Source organism: Capra hircus (genome assembly GCF_001704415.2).
Source record: "Capra hircus breed San Clemente chromosome X unlocalized genomic scaffold, ASM170441v1, whole genome shotgun sequence".
Classification (NCBI taxonomy): Eukaryota; Metazoa; Chordata; class Mammalia; order Artiodactyla; family Bovidae; genus Capra; species Capra hircus.
In genome coordinates this window covers 10,301,289-10,324,183 of record NW_017189517.1, presented here as the reverse complement: position 1 = coordinate 10,324,183, position 22,895 = coordinate 10,301,289, and the positions used below count along the sequence as shown (strand labels likewise).

Below are 22,895 nucleotides of genomic sequence, written 5' to 3'. Positions count from 1 at the left end.
GAGTTTGATTTCATCCTCAAAAGGCAAAGGTCAGTGTTCAAGACTCCACTAGTTAATATCACAACCTATAACCGTGCAGGAAGTTCCAGAAATTCAGGTGCGCTTTCCTGCTCACAAAATAACACATTTTGTGATGCAAAAGGAACAAATAATCAACAGATGTTTTAACCAGGCAGAAATCCAACCAATGAATTTTTCAGACTTACTGTTACCTGTTTCCTGAAGGTGAGGGAGTTGATAATTCTGAATAAACTGAAAAGCACCATGCCACCTACTTCCTAACGGAAAGTGCCAATTTTCAGAAGGGCAATACCCAGGGCTGAGTAATCTCTGTGTTTTATCGTGCCTAGCACAGTGCCTGGCACAGGTACCTCATTCAGTAAATGTTTGGTCAAAAAATGAATGCAAATAGCACTGTGTCACTGGCCAGTTGATGTTATTCTTGGCCAACGAAGAGAACTGATCCTTCCTGGGCCTGCACCCTCACCTCCACCTAAGCCTGGATTAGGTGTCCTCCTCTGAGCTTCCATGGCTCCCTGGGAGCCATCACAGCACTGGCCACCCCATGTTTATCCCAGGTGACTATCCCCTTGTCTCTTCCCCACTAGACAGTGAACTGGGTCTGTCCTGATCACCACCATATCCCCAGTGCCATATTTATGAATGACTGGATGCCTGGAATATTAATTATACTCTATGTTCTAGAACTACAGGGTCAAGGCTAAGGAACAATGGATTTCCCACTCTCCAGGTCTTGCTCAGCCAACTGTGTGACTCTAGGCAAATAACTCAGCTTCCTGGGAGACAGCCTCAATTAGAGACATGGGCTCTAGGATGGCTGTCCAAGGAGACTCAGGGCAGCCCCTTACATCAGAGCTCTGAGATATCTCAGGCTGGAGGGAAGAGTTGATTGCCATTCCAGAAGAAAGTTGACATGGAAAACTTAATTCTAGCTTCAGACAGACGGGACTTAAGGTCCATCTCTAGCAGTTTCTGACCAACTTTGGGGCATTACCTCATCCCTCTGAACCTCATTACCTTATGAGGCTCTGAATTGAGCATTTTATCATGGCTACTGACTATCCTCAATGTGAATTCATAATTGCGTATGCGTGTGTTTTAGCATTCTTACAATATTTGAGTAATATCAAGGGCTATGATTTACTGAGCACTCATCGGTCCCTGCTCTGGGCTAAGTGCTTTAGATGCATCATCTCATTGAATCTTTACAATAACCCTTCGAGGCAGGAATTAGTGTTGCCATTTTACAGATAAGGAAATTAAAGCTTGGAGCGGTAGCATAAGTGGCCCAGCCCAGGCAGCTGTTAGAGACAGGATTCAAGCCCGGTTTTGTCTGACTCCAAAGCCCATTACTCTTAACCCTTTCACTCAACTGCTATAGAGTAATTAAGGGGTATTAAAATGGGACCCTGTAAAAGCTAGAGAATAAGGTAAATAAATAGAAAGCTTTTGCCTTCTCTTGAAAGGCCATTAGTCCCAGCAGCCTTTTGGTGTCAAATGGAAAAAATAATAAGGCTGGCCCATCAATTAGTAGAAGCAGGCCACTTTACCAGTATGCTGGGCTCTTCTTTCCATTGCTAGCTAAAATAATTACCATCCATTCAACCACTTTAAGTGACTCCCAATGCGGGCTTATGAGCCTTTCTATTAACTATAGAACATCAAAATAATATGTAGATGGCAGCTCTCTCTAAGGGACTTTGAATACACTATTCAAAACAAAACAGAAGTTTCCAGTTCTCAATCTTCAAAAGCCAGGAACTCTTTCCAAATTTGATAATACCTTTTGTCAAACGCATGGAACTCTGTGGCAAGGAAGCGGGCAGCACAACTGTCCCTCGGCGGAGAGTTTGAGAGCTCACGGATGCGGTGGCTTGGCGAACGTTGGGTCTGGCCTTGGTGACTAAAACGACTCCTGTTGCCCTAGTTTCAGGCCGAAATTCGCAAACTGCCAAAGGGTCGGAAAACACTTTAGTCAAACGGAGCGCAATTTCCACCCCTTGGTTCAGTTCAGTTCAGTCGCTCAGTCGCGTCCGACTCTGCGACCCCATGGACTGCAGCACACCAGGCCTCCCTAGAGAGAGGCTAAATCTCAAGCAAGGTCCGAGATGCACGGATTCCTGGCGGGGTACCAGGGCTTGCGCTGACTGTCTGGGCTTCGGAAGGGTCTCTGCTGCCCTCTGCTGGCCACAGGGTGGTGTAGCCGCCCAGAAAGTGAGTCCTTCCAAGTGCTGCTGTTAGGGCCTCTCCTCCTCTTGCCGCTCCCACTGTCACCCCCACAAACTAGTACCACGACCTAGGCTTCTCTCAGGGCCAGGGGCTGAGCCAGGTGCTGTGCAGACAGAGTTGGCAAGTCCCGAACAAGTCTCGGACAGATTCCCAAGCAGAGTTACAATACAGTGCAGATCGTGTCGCCAGAGCATGGACCGGGATGGCTGAGATCCCCTCATCAGCGGTGCTCGGCTCCTACTCTGCGTCCACTGCCGAGTGAGGTTCTGCGAAAATAATATTATCACCTATTCGCGTTTGCACAAAGCTTTGTCGTTTAAAGCCTTCGTTTAGAATACATCTCATTTGATCGTCCCAACAAACGGGTGAGGTTCGCAGAGCGAGTATTCATATCCTCCTGGTATCGATTAGAAAACCGGGGCTCAGAGAGGGTGCGTAAGTTGCCAAATGTAGCACAGCCAGCTGTTAGGATACAGAGCTTGGACTTGACTAGCTGACTTCGAATTCACTCACTTTACTCCTTCACAGTGCTGCTTCGTGCTCCTGCTTCCTGAGAGGCAGGATATATGTGTGTGTGTGTGTGCGCGCACATGCACACTCAGTTGTGTCACACTTTGTGAACCTGTGGGCTGTAACCCACCAGCATCCTCTGTCCATGGGATTTCCCAGGCAAGAATACTGGAGTGGGTTGCCATTTCCTACTCCAGGGGTCGAACCTGCATCTCCTGCATTGATACAGATTCTTTACCACTGAGCCACCAGGGAAGCCCCTCCTGAGAGGCGGTAGATTGCAGTTAAGGCCAAGTGCTGCCAGTCTTACTAGGCTCTAGCTAGACGGCAGCAGGCAAGTCACTTTACTTCTCTTTGCCTTGTTTCCCCTATCTTTGAAATGGGAAGGATAACCATATTTATAAGGTTATTTTTGAATACTAAATGATGGAGAGATAAGAAAGCCTTCCTCAGTGATTGATGCAAGGAAATAGAGGAAAACAATAGAATGAGAAAGACTAGAGATTTCTTCAAGAAAATTAGACATACCAAGGGAACATCTCATGCAAAGATGGGCTCGATAGAGGACAGAAATGGTATGGACCTAACAGAAGCAGAAAATATTCTGAAGAGGTGGCAAGAATACACAGAAGAACTGTACAAAAAAGATCTTCACGACCCAGATAATCACGATGGTGTGATCAGTCATCTAGAGCCAGACATCCTGGAATGTGAAGTCAAGTGGGCCTCAGGAAGCATCACTACGAACAAAGCTAGAGGAAGTGATGGAATTCCAGTTGAGTTATTTCAAATCCTGGAAGATGATGCTGTGAAAGTGCTTCACTCAATATGCCAGCACATTTGGAAAACGCAGCAGTGGCCACAGGACTGGGAAAGGTCAGTTTTCATTCCAATCCCAAAGAAAGGCAATGCCAAAGAATAATCAAACTACCGTACAATTGCACTCATCTCACACTCTAGTAAAGTAATGCTCAAAATTCTCCAAGCCAGGCTTCAGCAGTACATGAACTGTGAACTTCCAGATGTTCAAGCTGGTTTTCAAAAAGGCAGAGGAACCAGAGATCAAATTGCCAACATCTGCTGGATCATGGAAAAAGCAAGAGAGTTCCAGAAAAACATCTATTTCTGCTTTATTGACTATGCCTAAGCCTTTGACTGTGTGGATCACAATAAACTGTGGAAAATTCTGAAAGGGATGGGAATACCAGACCACCTGACCTGCCTCTTGAGAAACCTGTATGCAGGTCAGGAAACAACAGTTAGAGCAGGACATGGAACAACAGACTGATTCCAAATAGGAAAAGTGGTACATCAAGGCTGTATATTGTCCCCCTGCTTATTTAACTTCTATGCAGAGTACATCATGAGAAACGCTGGGCTGGAGGAAGCACAAGCTGGAATCAAGATTGCTGGGAGAAATATCAACAACCTCAGATATGCAGATGACACCACCCTTATGGCAGAAAGTGAAGAGGAACTCAAAAGCCTCTTGATGAAAGTGAAAGAGGAGAGTGAAAACGTTGGCTTAAAGCTCAACATTCAGAAATCGAAGATCATGGCATCTGGTCCCATCACTTCATGGAAAATAGATGGTTAAACAGTGGAAACAGTGTCAGACTTTATTTTGGGGGGCTCCTAAATCACTGCAGATGGTGACTGCAGCCATGAAATTAAAAGATGCTTACTCCTTGGAAGGAAAGTTATGACCAACCTAGACAGCATATTAAAAAGCAGAGACATTACTTTGCCAACAAAGGTCTGTCTAGTCAAGGCTATGGTTTTTCCAGTGGTCATGTATGGATATGAGAGTTGGACTGTGAAGAAAGCTGAGCATTGAAGAATTGATGCTTTTGAAGTGTGGTGTTGGAGAAGACGCTTGAGAGTCCTTTGGACTGCAAGGATATCCAACCAGCCCATCCTAAAGGAGATCAGTCCTGGGTGTTCATTGGAAGGACTGATGCTGAAGCTGAAACTCCAATACTTTGGCCACCTCATGCAAAGAGTTGACTCAATGGAAAAGACCCTGATGCTGGGAGGGATTGGGGGCAGGAGGAGAAGGGGTCAACAGAGAATGAGATGGCTGGATGGCATCACCGACTCGATGGACATGAGTTTGAGTAAACTGCAGGAGTTGGTGATGGACAGGGAGGCCTGGTGTGCTGCGATTCATGGGGTCACAAAGAGTCGGACATGACTGAGTGACTGAACTGAACTGAACTGAACCGAGATGATTAAAGGCTTATGCTATCTATAGAGTTAACACTTAATAAATGTCAGCGTTCAATATCACTGTCAAAACATGAGGCAGGCAACTTAGGGCCTGTGTGCTGAGTCCACACCAACAGCTCACTTTTCAATTTTCTGGGGACCACACCTCTTCCTCTTATTTCCAAGATGATCTACAGGAATAACAGGGCTGCTGAGCCTGGAGGAACTAATTCTGCCCTAGAGAGGTGATCTCTGCCTTTCTAGGGGCAGGGGCAGCAGGGAAACTGTCCCAGGGACCGAGACTTGTAAAAGAGAAACTTACAATGTTCTTGTTAAAAACAATCTCATCTGCAAGTGATGTGTTGATAAGCCTCTGGAGTCACACCACTCATATCAGTGACCAGAAATATGGCTTCTACATTAGCAGTTTAATTAAATCATGTTTTGAGAGACTAAGATGCTTATTTGATGTGTATTTTTTAAAAATTGTTACTGAGGTTTAGTTAAGTTACAATATAATGTTAGTTTCAGGTGTACAACATAGTGATTCAAAATTTTTCTACATTTTACTCCACTTAAAGTTATTATATTCCAGACCAGCAAAACTACCATTAAATAGAAAAATCTGTAATCACTTTTTCAAATCCAGATGTGTGTCAGAATTATCTTGGAATATAAGATAAAATATAAATGCCCAAGTATGTCTTTTTTCTTCAAAGCTCCACATATGTTTATCAGCAGCCATGTTTGAAAACAGCTGGACTATATGAGGATCTTTTACTTTTATCTAGTTTGTTTCACTGTTTCTATTTCATATTCAGTGCTCCCATTTCATTTACTTATGTCTTCCAGTTTCACTTTTTTTAATGTTCTTTCTAAGCGTAGTAGAAAAGCCTTTGTATACACATATATAAAAAGTACGTATAATATATATTTTTGAAAACTTATGAATTTTTACCTAGTTAAAACATTTATGATGTTTTGATTCCAGTTGTTTGACTTGGTATGAAAAGAATGCTAGATTTTTAATTAAAAAATTGATATGCAACAAGCAACAAAGTTTACAGTATAGCACAGGGAACTATAGTCAATATCTTATTAATAACCTATAATGGGAAATAATCTGAAAATAATGTATGTGTATATGTATAACTGAATCACCTTGCTATGCACCTGAAAACATTTTAAGTAAACTATACTTCAATAAAATATATATATTAAGAAAAATAAAGTTATTATAAATATTGGCTGTATTTCCTGTGCTGTACAATATATCTTTATGGTTTATTTATTGGTATCAGTTCAGTTCAGTTCAGTCGCTCAGTCGTGTCCGACTCTTTGCGACCCCATGAATCGCAGCACGCCAGGCCTCCCTGTCCATCACCAACTCCGGAGTTCACTCAGACTCACGTCCATCGAGTCAGCGATGCCATCCAGCCATCTCATCCTCTGTCGACCCCTTCTCCTCCTGCCCCCAATCCCTCCCAGCATCAGAATCTTCTCCAATGAGTTAACTCTTCACATGAGGTGGCCAAAGTACTGGAGTTTCAGCTTTAGCATCATTTTTTAATAGTTAGAAATGTCTCTTATTAGCAGGACAGTTATCCAAAAAGGATGTTATAATATGTACCATATATGCAATAGGAGAATACAGGCAGAACTCTATTCGTTGGGCTTCACTTTATTGTGCTTTGAAGGTACTGGGTTTTTTACAAATTGAAAGTTTGTGACCAGCCTGCATCAAACAAGTCTATCGGCACCATTTTCCCGGCACCATTTTCCCAACACCATTTGCTTGCATCATGTCTCAGTGTCACATTTTGTTAATTCTTGAAATATTTCAAACTTTTAAATTGTCATTCTATTTACTGAACTGTGATCAGTGGTCTCTGATGTTAATACTCTGTCTCACTGAAGGCTCAGATGGTGGTTAGCAATTTTTAGCAATACTTTAAAATCAAGGCATTGTTTTTTCAGGCATACAGTTATTGAACACTTAATAGACTATGGTAGAGTGTAAATATAAATTTTATATCCTCCAGGAAACCAAAAAATTCACGTGACCCATTTTATTGTGAGATTTGATTTATTATTGTGGTCTGCAGTCAAACCCACAATATATCTGAGGTCTGCCTGTAAATGCATTTTGTAGCAAAGGGTTGGGGGAGAGAATTAATAAATGTTCCTGTTGGAAAGAATTTTCTTGTTAAAGGGAACTTTTTAACTACAGAGAATTGATCATTGCAAGAAATTCATCTTACCCATACATGCAAAGCAGGGTCGGTATAGACTGGTACTAGGAACTAAAGACTTAATTATATAATAGTATTTAAATTGGATCTTTTATCTCAATGCCCTGGGATCTCATGACAATCCCTCCTCCCACTTGGCTGCTTCTCCTCAAATCTTCCTGAGGCTCCTCTGGCTCCTGCATGAACTCTTCTTTCTCTGCTGCTGCTGCTGCTGCTAAGTCGCTTCAGTCGTGTCCGACTCTGTGCGACCCCAGAGACGGCAGCCCACCAGGCTCCCCCGTCCCTGGAATTCTCCAGGCAAGAACACTGGAGTGGGTTGCCATTTCCTTCTCCAGTGCATGAAAGTGAAAAGTGAAAGTGAAGTCGCTCAGTTGTGTCTGACTCTTAGCGACCCCATGGACTGCAGCCCACCAGGCTCCTCCGCCCATGCGATTTTCCAGGCAAGAGTACTGGAGTGGGGTGCCATTGCCTTCTCCGAGGGAAGCCCTTGAATGTCCTCAAATGAGCTGCAAAAGAATATTTATTGGGTGCCATCTTCACAAGCAGACCCCAAAGGCTACAAGGACTTCAGCCATGGAGGAATGGCCTGGTGTGCCAGTCCCATCAGAGCAGCACACAGCTCTCCTAGCCAGGAAAGTCTTAGGCACCTCGAAAGTTTGTCCTCCATCTGACAGGTGGCTCTTGACTCGAACACGTTGAACATGAAACTAACTCAGACCTACCAGGAAGCAGATGCCTTAGCAGATCCCCTCAAACTCCCAAACCCCCACCAAAGAGGAGGGTGGCTACTGCCTGCGCCTAAATCAAGAACTCTATAGCGTGGGGCAGAATGAAGCTCCTTCCCTCTCTGATTGTGTTCCAGTGCACCATCCCATCTCGGGGGGCCTCCATAGGTTTTGTTTCTCTTTTGTTTGGGCCATACCACACAGCAAGTGGAATCTTAGTTCCCCGACCAGGGATGGAACCTGCACCCCCTGCACCGGACGTGCAGTCTTAACCACTGGACCCCCAGGGAAGTCCGGGGGCTTCCATATTTAATGCCTCTCCATGCTGTTTCCTCAGAATCCCAGATCCGCCTGCATGTCTGGCTCTCGGATCTCTGCTCTACCTTGATCACTTGGTAGCAACTGATTGGCCAACTATACCAAGTGCCAAGGCCATGAGTTCACAGGGGCCCATCTCTCTGAGGAGGGCATCAGCTTTGCCAGCCTACTGTCTGCTCAAAGTCAGTCCCCATACTTGGCCCCTTGATTAGGTATTCAGTTTACACATGTCTCAATGCTAATATGAGGCAACAATGCTAATTGGACATGTTGTATGCCAACTATAAGAAAAAATACAGACTCTGAACATATTAGAATACTTGATTATTTTAGCTATGTTTTATTGCTATTTAATTCTTGATTTTCAATCTTAACTGCACCTTGAAATCACCTGTCTCCTGCATTGGCAGGTGGATTCTTTACCACTGAGCCACCAGGGAAGCCAACCTAGGGAGGTTTTTGTTGTTGTTAAACATGCCAATACCTATAAATAAGTGAGAAACAATCAATCAACAGTAACTTACTATTAATTAATGAATTAACTTTTTAAAAAAATTAATTAACTTTAAAAAACTGATTCCTGACTCTTCCTCCCAGAGAATCTGATTCAATTCATTCACAGTGCAGCCTGGACACCAAGAGTTTTTAAAGCTCTCCAAGCAATTCTAACACAAAAGCAGCGGTGAGATCACTTTGCTTCCATTTACTTCCTAGACCACGAATCCTCTCCCTTTGACTTGGTTCTGGGTAGTGGACATCAGCAATGTGATAACTTGGTCTTACAATGACTTTAGCTCCCCCACCCTGTGGTATCCAAACCGAAAGCCCAAACTGAGAGAAACCCACGCTACAGAGTGACTCGCTGGGGTTTGGTGCCAAATCTTACAACGCCCACTCTCCAATCCAGGGTGAGTAAATTATGAAGTAGCACCGCCCCAGCCCCCGCCTTTTCAGTCCCTCACAGCGCCTGCTCTCACCTATTTTATAATTAGTAGTTGATTAACATGAAAAAGATCTTCCTTCCTGAATGAGGCCTAACAATTGTGTTTTTCAACTTCTGACCCAAATTGCTGTGCCACTTGGGGTTTTTGTTTGTTTGCTTGCTTGCTTGCCTCTTCTATTCACTCACTGAACTCTTTTTTTTTTTCACAATGATTTATTGTGTGCATAAGAAACACTTGAGAACTGGGACACTCACTGAACTCTTGAAACTCTTTTTTTTCTTTTCTTTAATTTTTATTGGAGTACAGTTGATTTACAAAGTTGTGTTAGGTTCAGGTGCACAGCAAAGTGAATCAGTTATATGTATACATGTATTTACTTCAGAGTCTATTCCCATATAGGACATTACAGAGTACTGAGTAGAGTTCCCTGTGCTGAACAGTGGGTCTTTATTAGTTATTTATTTTTATATATAGTCATGTGTGTATGTTAATCTCAGTCTCCCAGTTTATCCCCCTCCCCTTACACCCTGGAAGGATAAGTTAGTTTTCTACATCTGCAACTCTATTTCTGTTTTGTAAATAAGTCTGTTTGTACCATGTTTTTAGATTCCACATATAAGCGATATCATGTGATATGTGTCTTTCTCTGGCTGAGTGACTTCACTCAGTGTGATAATCTTTAGGTCCATCCATATTGCGGCAAATGGCATTTATCTTGTTCCTTTTTGTGGCTGAGTAATATTCCATTGTATAGATGTACTCCATCTCCTTCATCCTTCCTCTGTCTATGGACATTTAGTTTACTGCCACTGAAACTCCTTTTGAAGAAAGCAGCTTGGAAGCTGATTTAGGCTGTTTCTGCACACCAACAGTAAGGAAAAAAAAAACTTATTTTTGCAGGAAAAGATAAAGATCAACAGCCATAGGGGACCAAGACTCAAGTTTCATTTAGAGGAAACCAGATCAATTTTCCATGTGACACAGAGAGTTTTTATTCTGAGATCAGGATTAAGCTAATCAAGACTCTCTTGTTTCCAGGGAGAATGTGGATTCTGCATGTTGGGTTTTAGGGTGCACATAATGGGTGGTTTTGAGACATTTCCCCAGCAGTGTATTACTGGGGTACAAGACAGAGCTACCACTGCAGCCCTCTCCCTGAGAGGTTCCTCCCACAAAGCTTCTCACTTCCTTTTCAAAATTTACTTATTTCACTCATCGGTAAGAACATGAAATGTCTTTTTCTCTTCTGTATGATCATCTCCCAAAGTCAGCAACTTCATGCACCTCCGTCACTTTGATTTATGCAAATGATGTGAAATGTCAACTTATTGAAGATCTGTAAGGACCGTGGGTAGTGTCACCCACTGCCCTGAAAAGCCAACGGATTTCAACTCTCTGAACGGATGTCAGAGAGGGGCAAAGCTGAGCCCACGGGATGTCTTCCTGCCGTGCTTCTCAAAGGAGTGAGCCAAGGTGACTTGGGCACCTTGTTGGGGAAGCCACGTCTCCTGCAACTCTGAATGGCACCATTTTGGCAAAAAAGGAATAGTCCCTGAGAGACTTTTCCCCCCAGCTGTGAATTCTTAGAGAGCCACGACATCATTCTGACACATAATGAAGCAGAAACTTTTGATCCAAACCACAGTCTGATGTCACTGGATTGGCAACAGCCCCAGCATGCTGACAATTTAGATGAGGGTGTGCCCAGTTGAGGTCTTTACATGAGGCCTTATGAATTAGTCTGTGAGGATGGCCTTATACTGTGCTTGGCACATAGGTAGGAAGCATCCATTGTGTGTGAGGTATTGCTTTGATTATTTAAAGTTCTTTTCCAGGACATTCCACTAGTGCCTGAAAAGTAGGTCTACTGTGACTGGGATTTGGTCTCAAACACATTGTGACTATTCTGTAGTTCTATCTTGTTGGTGGGGCCTTCCCAGGTAGTGCTAGAGGTAAAGAACCTGCCTGCCAATGCAGGGGACATGGGTTCGATCCCTGGATTGGGAAGATCCCCTGGAGAAGGAGATGGCAGTCCACTCCAGTATTCTTGCTTAGGAAATCCCATGGACAGAGGAGCCTGGAAGGCTACAGTGCACGGAGTCAAAAGAGTTGGCCACAACTGAGAGCGTGCGCGCACACACACACACACACACACACACACACACACACACCCTGTTGGTAGCTGGTCTGGTGCTCTAGGATAGTCAAAACCATTCCAAGAAACCTCAGAGAAAGGTCTAAATTCTTCCATTGGGTTGGAATTCAATGAATTCTAATGGGTCTTGAAATAATTGGATCAATGTCTGAGGCTTGGAAAGGCAAGAATTTTCTTTTGCTGTAAGGGATTTGGTGTGAATTTGGCATTAATATCAAACCTGCACTATTTTGCTTGCTTCCTTAGGAAGAACGTGGGTGCTTGCCCCTCAAGTCCAGGGTAAGGTGCTTAGAAGAGCTTCGTTCAGTTTCTCAGCAGGGAGTGACGCATGAGCTTAGTGGGTAGGAAGTTGGCTGTGAGGTGTTATACAGCTGTGAGGTGTCAGGGGTTTGAGCTGAAAATAATCAAAGCCCCAAATACTCAAGACCTTCTCTCTAACTGCCTAAAAGAATTTACTCAGAGACCTGGTTCCAGAATAGAGCTATCAGCAGAGACATCTGCAGAGAATATGGGCCGGGGGTGGAAGGCAGAACAGGGCCTAGAGATCAAAGTCCACTCTGTGTCTCCTTGCATCTACAGGGCCCAGCCAACATTTCCTTACCAAACATTTGCTTGACCATCTCCAGGTCAGTTGCCTTCCCACCCCTTTTGAAGTCCCAAACCACTACCCCCGACATCCTCTTTTGTTTTTAACTAAAGATGGTATTTAAGGTGAGGGTTTCATATGTTTGGGGAGTTACTGATTTTGCCTGGGTCTCTCCCATGTATATGTCTTATTAAACTTTTGTGTGATTTTTGATATTCATCAGTTTCATGTCAGTTAAATTCTTAGGCCAGCTGGAAGAACCAAGAAGGGTAGAGGAAACTCTCTTCTTCTCCAACACCTTTGTGGTAAAACAGCACAACCGAGCTCAGAGGAGACACTCACCCATTTTCACTGGAGACAGCCCAGCAAATCCATACTTTTGTCCCTTCTAGAAAAGAAGTAAGAGGGAGCTTGGTTGTGCTGGTATGAGCTCCTGCTGGCTTGGGAGAGTGGATAAATGTTAAAAAATTTAGAAAACTGATTACTAAACACACTGCTATTAAAAATTAAATTATATAGAGACTTCCCTGGTGATCCAGTGGCTAGGACTCTGAGGGGGGTCAGGATTCAATCCCTGGTCAGGGAACTAGATCCCACATGCCACAGCTGAGAATTCACATGCCACAACTAAGACCCAGCACAGCCAAATAAACAAATAAAAGTTAAAATTAAAAATTAATTTATATAAACTTACAATTAAATCAAATATACTTAGTTAAGACAGGCAATAAATACTCAAAGTATATTACTTCCTCATCACTTTATTTTTGATTGTACTTTTTCCCAAGTCAATGTCGAGTGACCTCACACTGATGGCTTGAAATTGACCATGGTAGAAGTATTTATACCATGGAAATCAGCGATCATTGTAACTAGGAATCTTTTTTTTCCCCCAGAAAACCAGTTATTAAACATTGACCAGCATAACCATTGGAGCTAGAGTAGCAAATCCATGGTTTCAGTAACTCTAGGAAGCCACATGGCTACAGGATTTCAGTCTAGGGTGGGGAGTATGAGGAGAAGAGCTTAAACAAAAGCCTTGAAGGAAAATTAGGAGTGAAGGCCCAGAAGCAAGAAAGGGCAGATTTTTTTTCCTTTGGCCATGCTGTGAGGCTTGTGGGATCTTAGTTCCCTGACCAGGAATTGAACCCAGGCCCTCAGCAGTAAGAGCACAAAATCCTAACCAGTGGACAGCCAGGGAATGCCCAGGGCAGAATTGACTGACCGGAAAAGATGTGTTCTTTGCCTTCAGGGGATCTCAGTCCAGTGGGAGAGACAGGAGGAAACAGGCAGAAGGGACTACATGGTTAAGTGCTCAGCTCAGACCCACCAGGACAGCTTTCGAAGCACAGAGGAAGACACCTTCTTGGTGGGGGTGAAGGAAGGCTTCCTGGAGGAGGTGATGTGGCATCTTAAGCTGAGATCAAAAGAGCATTAGGAGCAGCCATGTCTCTTGGAAACTGAGGCAGAAAAGTAATGTCTTCTTATATTTTAAAATATGTTGCCAAGATATTCTGCAAAAGAGTGAAGAATAATAATTATTTTTAAAAGGAGTTCTCAAGAAATGTCTCAGACTTTTTTGAACTTATGTAATTCTTAATAAGTTGCCTTGTGGGTGTGAGGGGGCCTTGTTTTCTAGGACAGCCTTCCACCCAGTACAGAGCTTTGCTTGACCATAGGCCAGCCTGAGGTCTTCCAATTTTTGCCTGAATGTTATAGGGGTTTAGCCGGGTGGAGAAGGAAATTGTGTGCATTTATTAAATTCTGAACGAAATGGGAGCAAATGTCTCATTTGGGGGAGTAATTCCTAAGTCGTATATTTAGAAGTCTGGCATTTGCTAAGTCCTTGGGTTTCCTGAGCAAAGCTTAAACCACACCATTCTTTTCTCAGTGATCTACATTCATATAAACATCACAGCCTAACTTTTCCAAGGAAAAAATGGCTTTGGGATAAGGATGGTCTCACTTTGTTAATATCACTGGGGGAAAATACCTACTCTTTGTGTTTGATGCCTTTAAAAAAAAAAAAAACTAAACTAAAGGTCAGATTAGCAAGCTAAAAATGAAACTAGAATGGAGGTGAGGAAAGAAGGAGTAGTTTAACACTTTACCCCTGAGAAGAGGAAATAGATCTAGTTCATCCAAGCCCCTGGGAAAGAAATGTGGGCCCTTCATGTTACAAACGGAAGGAATCCCTTTGCAAAACACCTGGGCTAAGCTTTGAGTTTTCATTGATTCCTTTGTATTCTATTCAAGTTTCTTGTTGGCAAGGCAGAGAAGTTCATCAAGCTAGTTCAGATCAAGGATGGAGGGGAAACTAGATTAACTCAGAAATGTTTACTGAGCATCCACTATGTGCCAGGTGCTGAGCTAGGAGTCCCAGAAGCAGTGGCCAAATTGGACACAGGCTCTGTCCTCAGAGAGTGTACAGTCTAGCAGGAAAAAAAAAAAAAACACACTACACTCACAAGTACGTGATTTGTTATTTAATTCTAAGTGTGATGAGCACTCTGAAAGAAAGGAACAAGACACTGTGAGATCTACTGGGGAGGAAGAAATTTTCCTCTATCCTTCTAGGTTCTTCTGGCTGGTCTAAGAATTAAATTGACATTAGGCAGATTAACAGGAGAAAATCAAGCCAAGTTTAAGAACATATATACATGATAGAGACCCAGGAAAACTAACTCCCCAAATGATTGAAACTCTCACCTTAAATACTAACTTCAGCTAAAGACAAAAGAGGATATTCAGGGTAGTGGTTTGGGGCTTCAAAGGGGAGAAAGGCAATTCATACGGAGCTGGAAAAGCAAATATTTGGTAAACAAATGTTTGCTGCTTTATGTGGAGATAATAGGATACAAAGAGGAACTGTAAGAGACTTTTGCTGGGTTCTGCCCTGTGTGCGCACTTAGTTCTCACTATAGTTACCAATGATGGTAGCTCCCAGCCTGGAACTGGTCCTCAAGCTACACTCTTTAGGCAGTTAGGGGGAGCTTCTTCCTGAGTCATTTTGGGCCTTGATTATTTTCAGCTTGAAACAATCCCCATTACAAAGAGATATCTTGGGGGTGGCAAATTTTGCTCTCCTACAGATTCCATAGGGCCCCAACCTAATGGAGCTGGAGAAAAGGTCAGAGAAAACTTCCTAAAGAAATGGTATCGAAAACACTCAGGAGTATGCCATTAGCTGGGATGAGCGAGGCATATCTGGTAACTGCTTTTCTTCCTAATTCTCTTATCAAGCAATGCATCCCAAAATCTGCAAGGAAATTGAAAAAGTGAAACTCATAATCAAGGCGGAAGAATAATCCTCCAAACTTATTTTATGTTGGCAGGATCCTTCAACTAGATGTTCCTGGATCTTCCATTCACCAGGGGTTTATTTTTTTGCTGCACCAGACAAAATGCTCTCTAGTTTGACATGTAAAATGTGTGTCTCTATAATGCTATACTCAGAAGGCACCCCAGAAAGGAATTTCCATCGGTAAAAGCATTGCCTTAGTCATGGGAATGGTGTGACTAACAGGCGGTGGGAGTGCTGAGTGAATTAAAGCTTTAATTGTTGTCTGGCCTGAGAAAGTAACTGACCTCAGATTTGTGCAACACTCAGCACTTTCCATTTTGTAGAAACTTTTTTTTCAGTTATAATTGCATAAAAGAGCCTTTCCTCTTTAGATTTCACTTTGAACTCTACCTCTGGCTGAACTTAAATATCAGAATGAAACTCAGTCAAAACCACAATGTAGACCCCAAATAAATACAGGTTTACTTGGAGCCTGAAGATATTCTCAAAAGTTTTTGAAAGGGTGCAGAATGAAAGAACCAGCCTCACTTGGACTTACAATAACGAGTGACACCTAAAACCATGGGTTCTGGGCCTTGGCCACCACAAGAGGTGGGTGGTGAAGTGATAATCATGATGATGATAATACCTACTACAACTACTCCTGTGTATTGGGCTTCCCTGGTGGTTCAGACAGTAAAGAATCCCCTGGAGAAGGGAATGGCTACCTACTCCAGTATTCTCTTCTGGAGAATTCCATGGACAGAGAAGCCTGGCGAGCTACAATCCATAGGGTCACAAAGAGTCAGACACGACTGAGTGACTAACACTTTCACTTTATATGTCAGGAGGTGTCATGATGACCACTTTTTCAAAATCTCATTGGCTCACGCCAGCAACCATCTGGGTTAGTTGTGAGTAAGACCTCATTTTATAGATGAGGAAGCCAGGCTTATACGATTCAACACAAATTGTTCACATTCTCACAACCTGTAAGTGTCAGAGCTGGGACATAAACATACATTATTTACCTCATGTCAGTGGCCATGTTCTTAACCTAGGCCAGTAAAGTGGGAAAGATTTGAATTAATAATAAGCTGATTTCCAAAGCAAGAGAACAGAGTGTCTTTATTATGTCTAAATTACTATAAATTAATGACAAACCGCACTTGTTATATTTAATACATATACAATTATATAAAGCTGAAGATGCTGGTGCTCTTGTTAACTCTTATTCTTACTAGACATGAAGCTCACCCTTATTGAAGTGTTTCTTACTGTGTTAATAAAAATAAATTTTATTGTCCAATCAGAAATCTTGCTGTCTTGAATCAAGGAAGGACTAGAAGGAGGCAGAGTGATAGAGGACTGTATGCCTTAGCTAGGTTAACAAAAAGATTCTGATTTTCCCTGGAGCGACCACGATGGGCAAAGCTGCTTGCTTTGGCAATACTCTTTGGGGCTGTTGTGCGTGTGTGCTACGATGCTTCGCTTGTGTCTGACTCTTTGCGACCCTATGGGCCGTAGTTCACCAAGCTCCTCCATCCATAGAATTCTCCAGGCAAGAATACTGGAGTGCGTTGTCATGCCCTCCTGGGTATCTTCCCTACCCAGGGATCGAACCTGTGTCTCCTATGTCTCCTGCATTGGCAGGTGGGTTCTTTACCACTAGTGCCACCTGGGAAACCCTCTTTGAGGCTGTTATACATGGAGAAAAGTTGGGACCAGGAAGGTAGATGAGTAATAACAGCACTAATAATAGGCATGCATGCTCAGAAGGTAAAGAATCTGCCTGCGATGCAGGAGACCTGGATTCAATCCCTGGGTTGGGAAGATCCCCTGGAGGAGGGCATGGCAACCTGATCCAGAATTCTTGCCTGGAGAATCCCATGGACAGAGGAGTCTGGGCTACAGTCCATGGGGTCTCAAAGAGTCAGACACAACTGAGCCACTAAGTAAGCACAGTGCAGCACATGCAGCCTTTCTCAGTTGACTAAGGATTTCATATATGGAGACTTTCATATGTTTTTTAAAATAATGCTTTATGTTGAAATAATTAAAATGGGTCAAGTGATGCAGTGGTAAAGAATCCGCTTCCCAATGCAGGAGACGTGAGAGAGTCGGGTTCTATCTCTGGGTCAGGAAGATCTCCTGGAATAGGAAATGGCACCTCACTCTAGTATTCTTATCTAGAAAATTCCATGGACAGAGGAGCCTGGTGGGCTACAGTGCAGGGAGTCACAAAGAATCGACATGACTGAGTACGAACAGTCAATTATAAATTCATAGGAGGTTGCAAAGAAATACACAGGGAAGATATGAGCAGCCTTTCCCGCAGTTCAGTTCAGTTCAGTCGCTCAGTCGTGTCTGACTCTTTGCAACCCCATGAACCGCAGCACGCCAGGCCTCCCTGTCTATCACCAACTCACAGAGTCTACTCAAACCCATGTCCATTGAGTCAGTGACGCCATCCAACCATCTCATCTTCTGTCATCCCCTTCTCCTCCTGCCCTCAATCTTTCCCAGCATCAAGGTCTTTTTTTCAAAAGAGTCAGCCCTTCGCATCAGGTGGCCAAAGTATTGGAGTTTCAGCTTCAACATCAGTCCTTCCAATGAACACCCAGAACTGATCTCCTTTAGAATGATCCTTTAGGATCTCCTTTAGGTTGGATCTCCTTGCAATCCAAGGGACTCTCAAGAGTCTTCTCCAATACCACAGTTCAAAAGCATCAATTCTTTGGCACTCAGCTTTCTTTATAGTCCAACTCTCACATCCATACATGACCACTGGAAAAACCATAGCCTTGACTAGACAGACCTTTGTTGACAAAGTCCTCTGCTTTTTAATATGCTGTCTAGGTGGGTCATAATTTTCCTTCCAAGGAGTAAGCGTCTTTTAATTTCATGGCTGCAGTCACCATCTGCAGTGATTTTGGAGCCCCAAAAATAAAGTCTGACACTATTTCCACTGTTTCCCCATCTATTTGCCATGAAGTGATGGAATCGGATGCCATGATCTTAGTTTTATGTTGAGCTTTAAGCCAACTTTTTCACTCTCCTCTTTCACTTTCATCAAGATGCTCTTTAGTTCTTCTTTACTTTCTGCCATAAGGGTGGTGTCATCTGCATATGTGAGGTTATTGTTACTTCTCCCGGCAATCTTGATTCCAGCTTGTGCTTCTTCCAGCCCAGCATTTCTCATGATGTACTCTGCATATAAGTTAAATAAGTAGGGTGACAAAATACAGCCTTGACGTACTCTTTTTCCTATTTGGAACCAATCTGTTGTTCCATGTCCAGTTCTAACTGCTGCTTCCTGACCTGCATACAGGTTTCTCAAGAGGCAGGTCAGGTGGTCTGGTATTCCCATCTCTTTCAGAATTTTCCACAGTTTATTGTGATCCACACAGTCAAAGGCTTTGGCAGAGTCAATAAAGCAGAAGTAGATGTTTTTCTGGAACTCTCTTGCTTTTTCCATGATCCAGCAGATGTTGGCAATTTGATCTCTGGTTCCTCTGCCTTTTCTAAAACGACCTTGAACATCTGGAAGTTTACAGTTCACGTATTGCTGAAGCCTGGCTTGAAGAATTTTGAGCATCACTTTACTAGATTGTGAGATGAGTGTAATTGTGCGGTAGTATTATACAACTATAGCACAATAGGGAAGTCAAGAAATTGCTACCGTTGAAATCTAGGGATCATATTCAAGTTCATTCAGTTATATACATACACTTGTGTTTGCGTGTGTGCATAACTCCATGAAATTTTATCACATGTGAAAATTTGTATAACCACCACCACAATCAAAATGCTTGGCCATGAAGTCACCACAAAACTCTTGTGTTATGCCTTTATAGCCACACCCATCCTCTCCCTTCCAATCTCCTCATCCCTGGGAACCACAAATCTGCTCTCTTATCATTACAATTTTGCCATTCTGAGAATGTTATATAATACTTATACAGTATTTATTCTTTTAGGACCAGCTTTCGCCTCCTCAGCACAATTCCCTTAAGACTCATCCAAGTTGTTGCTGTGTGCCAGTGGTACACTCCTCTGTTTTACTGAGCTGTATTCCGCAGTGTCAGCAGCAGCAGCATTCCACAGTAAGGGAACTACAATTTGTTTAACCAGTCACCTACTGAAAGACATTTGGGTAGTTTCCAGTTTGGGGCTATTATAAATAGCCACTATGAATATTTGGGTACAAATTCCTGCAAATTTAGGACTGTAGAGAGGTTTGTAGTATTCCCTTATTATCCTTTATGGGCTTTCCAGGTGGCTCAGTGGTAAAGAATGCCCCTGCCAATGCAGGAGACACAAGTTAGATTCCTAGGTCAGGACGGTCCCCTGGAGGAGGAAATGACAACCCACTCCAGTACTCTTGCCTGGGAAATCCCATGGACAAAGGAGCCTGGAGTGCTGCAGTCCATGGGGTCACAAAGAGTCGGACACAACTGAGCGAATGAACTGAACTGATAGTTGCTTTACAATGTTGTGTTAGTTTCTTGCTGCACAGCAAAGTGAATCAGTCATACGTATACATATATCCCGTCTTTTTTGGATTTCCTGCTCATTTAGGTTTCCACAGAACACCGAGTAGAGTTTCCTGTGCCATACACTAAGTTCTCATTAGGTATCTGTTTTGTACATAGTAGTGTCTATATGTCAATCCCAGACTCCTGGTTCATCCTACCCCTCTTCCTCCTTTTGGTAACCATAAGTTTGTTCTCTACATCTGTGTCTCTATTTCTGCCTTGCATCATCTCCGCCATTTTTCTAGATTCCACATGTAAGCGATATTATATGGTACATTTTTTTCTCTTTCTGACTTCTTTCACTCTGTATGACAATCTCTAGGACCACCCACATGTCTCTGAATCAACCTGGCCTCTTAAACCTCAAATATCACTTCTCTAATCACAGCGGACTACCTGTGGTTCTCTCCATTAGTCATTCTCTTGTTAATCCCTGAGCCTTTGCATACACCAGTCTCACCTCCGCCTCATCCAGAATCCATCCTTGCTGATCTGGCAGATTCTTATCATTTCTTCAGACATCAACTATGGGGCTAGCTCTTCCAGGCGGGCTTCCTCTCTGGACAGAGGTCAGCATGCGTGATTCTGGGTTCCCATGTTCACACCTTCACTAAACCATAGACAGCTATCTTGCACTAAACACCAAGATCCTGGAGGACAGGGACCAATGCTTACTCACTCCATAGCCCTACACTTAGCTGGGTGTCAGTCACAGAATATGCCTTCAAGAGTGGATTAAAAAAAAAAAATCACTGCCCTGGGAAAGACGGATTCCAATGTAAAGAATAAACTTCCCATTTCAAGAATAAAATGTGTTGCTTAGTGAATAGGGTTCAACCTCTAGATGGCTGATGATCTAGAAAAAAGATATGCAGGGATGGGAAATTAGCTGACCTCCAAGTACTCTTCCATATCTGAGAATCTCAGGTTCCATGAAAGCATGACCTTTGTCTTTTCTTTATTTTGACTGGAATAGTGCTTTTGAACTGGAGGGCATCTCCTCTCTGAATTGGCTGAGTAGGCCAGGGTTAGAAAAGGTACTTTCCAGAAGTTTACCATCCCAGGCAGACTCACAGTGCCTGGCTTCCCCTTCTCAGCACTTCTGACTTCCCATCTGAAAACTGACTAATACTTGCTAATTGTATGTTCTGAGATCCTTTGATGAAAATGCCATAGTGTGTAAGTATCAAGTATTGTTATGAATAATAAAAATGGATGAAGTTTCTGTTGCTTACTCCTTGAGAGACATTATAGAAAATGGATGTCTTTTACCAAATTGCAAGTCTGCATTGTAGAAAAGAAACTGGTAAAACACATTCAGACCCTCAGCCCTTTGCGTTCAACATAGCAATGTATTTGTTTTTCCTTGACTCTCCTTAATCTGTTCTGGATTCTATAAAAATATTAGCATAGACTGGGTGGCTTATAAACAACAGAAATTTATTTCTTACACTTCTTGAGGCTGGAAGCCCAAGATCAAGGCACCAGCAAATTTGATGTCTGATGAGAGCCCACTTCCTGATTTATAGATGGCATCTTCTTGCTGTGTCCTCACGTGGTTGAAGGGGGCAAGGGATCTCTCTGAGATCTCTTTATAAGGGCACTAATCCCATTCATGAGGCCTTCACATTCTTGACCTCATCACCTTCCAAAGGCCCTACCTCCTAATGCCATCACATTGAGCATCAGGATTTCAGCATATGAATTTTGATGGGGACACATTCAGTCTATAGCATGCCCTGAGTACCAAAATGTCATAGAGTCTTTTGGTGTTATTGTGGATTGTACTCATCAGTCTCCCATTAAAGACAATGAAGCTTCACTCAGTGGCTGTCTAGTGTTTTGTCTAGAGCAGCACTCCCCTTCTGGAAAAATGCTCTTTTCTCCACTCCCACCATGTGATGGAAGGAACACTGCTATGTTCTTGCCAAATTCTGTTGCCTGGATACAGTGATTGGTAGAGATGTGGGCACCTGATCCAAGCTAGGCCAATCAAAATCTCTCCTGAGACTTCTAAGACATTCAGGAAAAACTGGTAGAAATTCCTCTCTGACAGCAACTCTGGGAGATATGAGTACAGATCTGGCCAGCTACTATGTATCTAGCTATGTGTCAAGAAATTACTCTGAGAGTATGAGGCTGACACTCAGAGAGGCAGAGATGGGAGTCTGAAAAAGAAAGGGAGAAGAAAGGGAGAAAGAAAGAGAATCCTGTCAGTTATCACAGGCTTTTGTTTCAGTTGGCCTCGACTTTCCCATGGCTTGGTTACATTAACCAAGAAGTCTCCCATTTTGGCATAAGTAAAATTCCAGCTGAGTTTAAGTCTCTGGCAGCCCCAAGAATCCTAATACACACAGGAAACATGCTATTTGCTCCAAAAATGAAGAGCCTTATAGTCTCCATGTACTTTCAACTCAAGACAGAGTATTTTTTTTTTTCAAACCACTTTGTTGAGGTCTGTTTGACAAAAAGCTGTGCGTTAAACATCAACATACACAACCTGATGAGTTTGGGGTGAGTATACACCTGTGAAACCATCATCACAACTTTTTCCATAAGCATACCCATCACCTCCAAAGTTTCTTCCCACTTCTTTTACTATTATTATTATTTTGTGATAAGAACACTTAAACAGGCAGTGAGTGCTTAATCTCTGGCCTTGAGGCTTAGTTTTTCTCTCGGTTTGGACTCGAGGCCACTGTCGCAACCATGCTCCGCCAGATCATTGGTCAGGCCAAGAGGCATCCTAGCTTGATCCCCCTCTTCATATTTATTGGAGCAGGAGGGACTGGAGCAGCACTGTATGTCACACGCCTGCCATTGTTCAATCCCGATGTCAGTTGGGACAGAAAGAATAACCCAGAACCTTGGAACAAACTAGGTCCTAATGATCAGTACAAGTTCTACTCTGTGAATGTAGATTACAGCAAACTGAAGAAAGAAGGTCCAGACTTCTAAGTGAAATATTTCACTATAAAGCTGATTAGAATGAAGGTCTTCCAGAAGCCATCCGCACAATTTTCCACTGAACCAGAAAATATTTCCCCTCTAAATGCACGAAATCATGTTGGTGTATTGTGTTGGGGTTTACACTGATGAATAAATAGTCTGAAACTTGATATGTTT

The 22,895-nt window shown here is 42.9% G+C and overlaps 1 pseudogene across 1 annotated transcript; it reads left to right on the top strand.

Annotated features, from left to right (window-relative positions):
- The first annotated feature begins 22,409 nt into the window (after window positions 1–22,409).
- On the top strand, window positions 22,410–22,888 carry LOC102172043 (annotated as a pseudogene). The gene has a single exon (XR_001297503.2). The product of XR_001297503.2 is annotated as a cytochrome c oxidase subunit NDUFA4 pseudogene (transcript).
- Window positions 22,889–22,895: the final 7 nt, after the last annotated feature.